The sequence below is a fragment of the Triticum aestivum genome, chromosome 3A (assembly GCF_018294505.1).
Source record: "Triticum aestivum cultivar Chinese Spring chromosome 3A, IWGSC CS RefSeq v2.1, whole genome shotgun sequence".
Lineage (NCBI taxonomy): Eukaryota > Viridiplantae > Streptophyta > Magnoliopsida > Poales > Poaceae > Triticum > Triticum aestivum.
This window is the reverse complement of record NC_057800.1, coordinates 140,221,250-140,227,282: the sequence shown is the minus strand read 5'-3', so window position 1 is coordinate 140,227,282 and position 6,033 is coordinate 140,221,250. Positions and strand designations below refer to the sequence as shown.

Genomic DNA, 6,033 nt, shown 5'->3' with positions numbered 1-6,033 from the left:
GAGCGGCGAGCCATAGAAAATAAATGGATCTTTAAGAAGAAGACAGACGTGGATGGTAATGTGACCATCTATAAAGCTCGGCTTGTCGCTAAGGGTTATCGACAAGTTCAAGGGGTTGACTACGATGAGACTTTCTCACCGGTAGCGAAGCTAAAGTCCGTCCGAATCATGTTAGCAATTGCCGCATTCTATGATTATGAGATATGGCAAATGGACGTCAAAACGGCATTCCTTAATGGTTTCCTTAAGGAAGAATTGTATATGATGCAGCCGGAAGGTTTTGTCGATCCTAAGAATGCTGACAAGGTGTGCAAGCTCCAACGCTCGATTTATGGGCTGGTGCAAGCATCTCGGAGTTGGAACATTCGCTTTGATGAGATGATCAAAGCGTTTGGGTTTACGCAGACTTATGGAGAAGCCTGCGTTTACAAGAAAGTGAGTGGGAGCTCTGTAGCATTTCTCATATTATATGTAGATGACATACTTCTGATGGGAAATGATATAGAACTCTTGGACAGCATTAAGGCCTACTTGAATAAGAGTTTTTCAATGAAGGACCTTGGAGAAGCTGCATATATATTAGGCATCAAGATCTATAGAGATAGATCAAGACGCCTCATAGGTCTTTCACAAAGCACATACCTTGATAAGATATTGAAGAAGTTCAATATGGATCAGTCTAAGAAGGGGTTCTTGCCTGTGTTGCAAGGTGTGAAATTGAGCTCAGCTCAATGTCCGACCACGGCAGAAGATATAGAAGAGATGAGTGTCATCCCCTATGCCTCAGCCATAGGTTCTATTATGTATGCCATGTTGTGTACCAGACCTGATGTAAACCTTGCCGTAAGTTTGGTAGGTAGGTACCAAAGTAATCCCGGCAAGGAACACTGGACAGCGGTCAAGAATATCCTGAAGTACCTGAAAAGGACTAAGGAAATGTTTCTCGTTTATGGAGGTGACGAAGAGCTCGTCGTAAAGGGTTACGTCGACGCTAGCTTCGACACAGATCTGGATGACTCTAAGTCACAAACCGGATACGTGTATATTTTGAATGGTGGGGCAGTAAGCTGGTGCAGTTGCAAGCAGAGCGTCGTGGCGGGATCTACATGTGAAGCGGAGTACATGGCAGCCTCGGAGGCAGCGCATGAAGCAATTTGGGTGAAGGAGTTCATCACCGACCTAGGAGTCATACCCAATGCGTCGGGGCCAATCAAACTCTTCTGTGACAACACTGGAGCTATTGCACTTGCCAAGGAGCCCAGGTTTCACAAGAAGACCAGGCACATCAAGCGTCGCTTCAACTCCATTCATGAAAATGTTCAAGATGGAGACATAGACATTTGTAAAGTACATATGGACCTGAATGTAGCAGATCCGTTGACTAAACCTCTCCCTAGAGCAAAACATGATCAACACCAGAATTCCATGGGTGTTCGATTCATCACAATGTAACTAGATTATTGACTCTAGTGCAAGTGGGAGACTGTTGGAAATATGCCCTAGAGGCAATAATAAAAGCATTATTATTATATTTCCTTGTTCATGATAATTGTCTTTTATTCATGCTATAATTGTGTTATCCGGAAATCGTAATACATGTGTGAATAAATAGACACCAACATGTCCCTAGTAAGCCTCTAGTTGACTAGCTCGTTGATCAACAGATAGTCATGGTTTCCTGACTATGGACATTGGATGTCATTGATAACGAGATCACATCATTAGGAGAATGATGTGATGGACAAGACCCAATCCTAAACATAGCACAAGATCGTATAGTTCGTTTGCTAGAGTTTTTCCAATGTCAAGTATCTTTTCCTTAGACCATGAGATCGTGTAACTCCCGGATACCGTAGGAGTGCTTTGGGTGTACCAAACGTCACAACGTAACTGGGTGACTATAAAGGTATACTACGGGTATCTCCGAAAGTGTCTGTTGGGTTGACACGGATCAAGACTGGGATTTGTCACTCCGTATGACGGAGAGGTATCTCTGGGCCCACTCGGTAATGCATCATCACAATGAGCTCAAAGTGACCAAGTGTCTGGTCACGGGATCATGCATTACGGTACGAGTAAAGTGACTTGCCGGTAACGAGATTGAACGAGGTATTGGGATACCGACGATCGAATCTCGGGCAAGTAACGTACCGATTGACAAAGGGAATTGTATACGGGGTTGCTTGAATCCTCGACATCGTGGTTCATCCGATGAGATCATCGAGGAGCATGTGGGAGCCAACATGGGTATCCAGATCCCGCTGTTGGTTATTGACCGGAGAGCCATCTCGGTCATGTCTACATGTCTCCCGAACCCGTAGGGTCTACACACTTAAGGTTCGGTGACGCTAGGGTTGTAGGGATATGAATATGGAGTAACCCGAAAGTTGTTCGGAGTCCCGGATGAGATCCCGGACGTCACGAGGAGTTCCGGAATGGTCCGGAGGTAAAGAATTATATATAGGAAGTGCTATTTCGGCCATCGGGACAAGTTTCGGGGTCACCGGTATTGTATCGGGACCACCGGAAGGGTCCCGGGGGTCCACCGGGTGGGGCCACCTATCCCGGAGGGCCCCATGGGCTGAAGTGGGAGGGGAACCAGCCCCTAGTGGGCTGGTGTGCCCCCCTTGGGCCTTCCCCCTGCGCCTAGGGTTGGGAACCCTAGGGTGGGGGCGCCCCACTTGCCTTGGGGGGCACTCCACCCCCCTTGGCCGCCGCCCCCTTGGGAGATTGGATCTCCAGGGTCGGCGCCCCCCCCCCCCTTGGGGACCCTATATATAGAGGGGGGAGGGAGGTCAGCCGCACCCATGCCCCTGGCACCTCCCTCTCCCCTCCAACACCTCCTCCTCCGTAGAGCTCGGCGAAGCCCTGTCGGAGTACTGCTTCTCCACCACCACCATGCCGTCGTGCTGCTGCTGGAGGCATCTTCCTCAACCTCTCCTTCCCCCTTGCTGGATCAAGGAGGAGGAGACGTCACATTGACCGTACGTGTGTTGAATGCGGAGGTGCCGTCCGTTCAGCGCTAGGATCTCTGGTGATTTGGATCATGTCGAGTACGACTCCCTCATCCCCGTTCTTTGAACGCTTCCGCTCGCGATCTACAAGTTATGTAGATGCATCCGATCACTCGTTGCTAGATGAACTCATAGATGGACCTTGGTGAAACCGTAGGAAATTTTTTGTTTTCTGCAATGTTCCCCAACATCTGGTGCCTGACGCGCCAACTAACATTGCGGAAAACCGTCAGTACCCTCTGTTGTGTTACTAGCGTGTGGTTAGAAGTCTTAAATCAGAGGTCACGCGGTGGTTTTACCCAGGTTCGGGCCTCTGGTGAGGAATAATACCCTAAAACATGCTTGTCATTGTTATTCATTATGGGTATACCTCGTGTGAGGGATTATAAGGGATTGTGTGTAGTTCTACCGAGAGCTGAGTCTATCTGAGAATAGATGGAAATGAGAGCCCCTGCCTCCCCTTATATGGGCTGTTTGATCTAGGCCGCCGCATCATAGACTTGGAGCCCAAGATGACCCAGAGACTCTTATCTCTTTCTCCAGGCTCCTTCCTATCGTGAGGTACTTGGTTAGCCTCCTGGGCCCTCAAGCAGGCCTGCAGCCTGGCTCCCTATGGGTGAGCCACCCCTAGGGCTGCCTCCCCTCCCCCCACCTATATATATATATATATATATATATATATATATATATATATATATATATATATATATATATATCTAGGCTATTCTGTTATGCGTAACAGAATATTATTCTGTTACCCTACTTGAACTGATGGTTTCAGACGGTTGTACTGATGATTTTCATCTCATTGAACTCTGAGCTATTTTTCTCTACAGGAGTGCGCACGCCATGGCATGGGCGAGAAGCGGAAGGAGCAGGGCGCCTCTTGCATTGCGGCCCTTGCGCACATGCGGTAGAGTGGCGGTACAAGTCCACACGCAGGCGGCGACGGGAGCATGAGAGAACGCGGGGGAAGCAGAGAAGCACGCGTCCATGGCGGCAGGGGACTTGGCGCAGCAACGGCGAACCGAGCGGAAAAGAGAAGAGCTCGATCATGTCGTACGTCGCTCGGCCGATCGAGATGTACCAGGCAATCCCCTACAGCGCCGGCCGGCTACCGGCGTGCCTGCAGCAGTCCGAGCAGGCCGAGGCCGAGGGCGCGGCCGGCCAGGAGGGTGGGCTCGCGACTCGCCGACATGGTGGCGAGGGGCGACGGCGGGGAGGTGGTGAGGAGGGCGGTGGCAGAGAGCCTGGTGCTGGTGGTGGGGAGGCGCGGGTGCTACCTCAGCCACGTGGTGAAGCGGTTGTTGCAGGGGCTCGGGGTGAACCCCGCCATGCACGAGGTCGCCGACGAGGCCGAGCTCGCTGCAGCGGTGGCCGGGAACGCTGGAGGCGAGGCCGTCGTCGCGCTGCTGGCGGTGTTCGTCGGTGGGAGGAACCTCGGCGGACTCGATCGGCTCATGGTCGTGCACATCTCCGGCGAGCTCGTGCCCATACTCAAGGACGCCGGCGCGCTCTGGCTCTGAGTCTCTGACTCTAAGCAAAACCAAAGATGCATACGGGACGGGATACTACAGACGTACGAACAACCGTTTGATCATGAGTTAAACTTCTTTTCAATTCTCTTTTTGACTCTTGATGAGATTATGTGAGTTACTACTGCTCGATCTTCAGTCTCTCTTCATTGGGATCAATAATGGAGTACCAGCTTAGCTATAGTTAGGCCTAAATTCTTTTGATTACTGTAGGAAAAATTAGGAACTATTGTGCCATCTCGTGCTTATTTTCGACCACACGCTTGTAAATACATGGATGAGTGAAGAGGGGTGTACTATTTAGCACTGTATAAATCATGTTCCTTTCATCTTGCACATTAGTTTTCTAGATGCCAATTCATTTTGTCTTTGAAGGTTTCTTCTAGCAGGCTTATGATGTTATCACGAAATGGCACTATGTTGGATATTTGTAATCCATGAAGGGGTGCTTGTTTGTTGCAGCTGATTTCCCTCTCTCTTCTTCTACAGTACTCCTATTTATCATATATTAATTTTAAATTATTCTGAAAATAGAGGACTCGAACTGATCTCCAATTTTTGGGTTTGTACTGAGCGGTTTCCATAGACTAGACTTTACTCTGTTTTTTACGTAAGATTTTCCTCGTAACTTTCCAACGATCTATGGTATCATTGTCCCCGAACTTGCATGATTTATGTAGTTGAACTGAATTTCATTTTTTTCAAAAATAAAATATTTATTTGCAACGGTGTTTTGGACTTCTCTCATTTTACGACCTAAACATTTACCATTTGAATTTTCATATAGGGTTTTATTTCTGTTTGAGCTTTTTCCGCGTCCCGAGCATGGTGCCGGGGCATGGCGCGTGTTATAGGGTTTTCTTTTGAACTCCATTGTAGTAATACATGGACTTATGTGATGATAGGAATTCTTGGACTAGCACACGACGGTAGAGCACACACGATAAACATTCTGAAGTCGTCTAAGCTACAACATTTGTGGCGCGGGCAACAACGGCGGCGCTCGCGGCGGCACTCGTACTAATCTATGTGTGTGTGTACAGATGAGGTATTTTTTCATAGAGTAATTTTGAATGGTTCCGAAAAAAGTACTAGACTTCACTTTTTTTGGTATGGCTTTTCCTTGCAACTTTTCAATGGTTTACGGTTTTCATAGTCCTCGAACTTGCATGGATTATATCATTATCATTGAACTGAATGCTATTTTTTGAAAAGAAAATGTTTTGTGTTTTTTTTAACTCAATTTTTTTGCTACGATGTTTTGGACTTCTCGCGTTTTGCGACTTCAACTTTTACCATTTAAATTTTCATGGGTTTTTTATTTTGTTTGAGCTTTTTCCCAAACTTATCTGAGACTTCATGTTTGAACATACAACCGATGAGACTAGATCAAACATTTTGATGGAAACAGTAGTTCAAACATTAAAAAGTGCAGAAACGGTAGAAAATTTTAGTTCAGTTACTCTTGCTCAATCACAATCGGG

The 6,033-nt window shown here is 47.5% G+C and overlaps 1 pseudogene; it reads left to right on the top strand.

Annotated features, from left to right (window-relative positions):
• The first annotated feature begins 4,095 nt into the window (after positions 1–4,095).
• LOC123058152 (monothiol glutaredoxin-S9-like) lies at positions 4,096–4,540 on the top strand (annotated as a pseudogene).
• Positions 4,541–6,033: the final 1,493 nt, after the last annotated feature.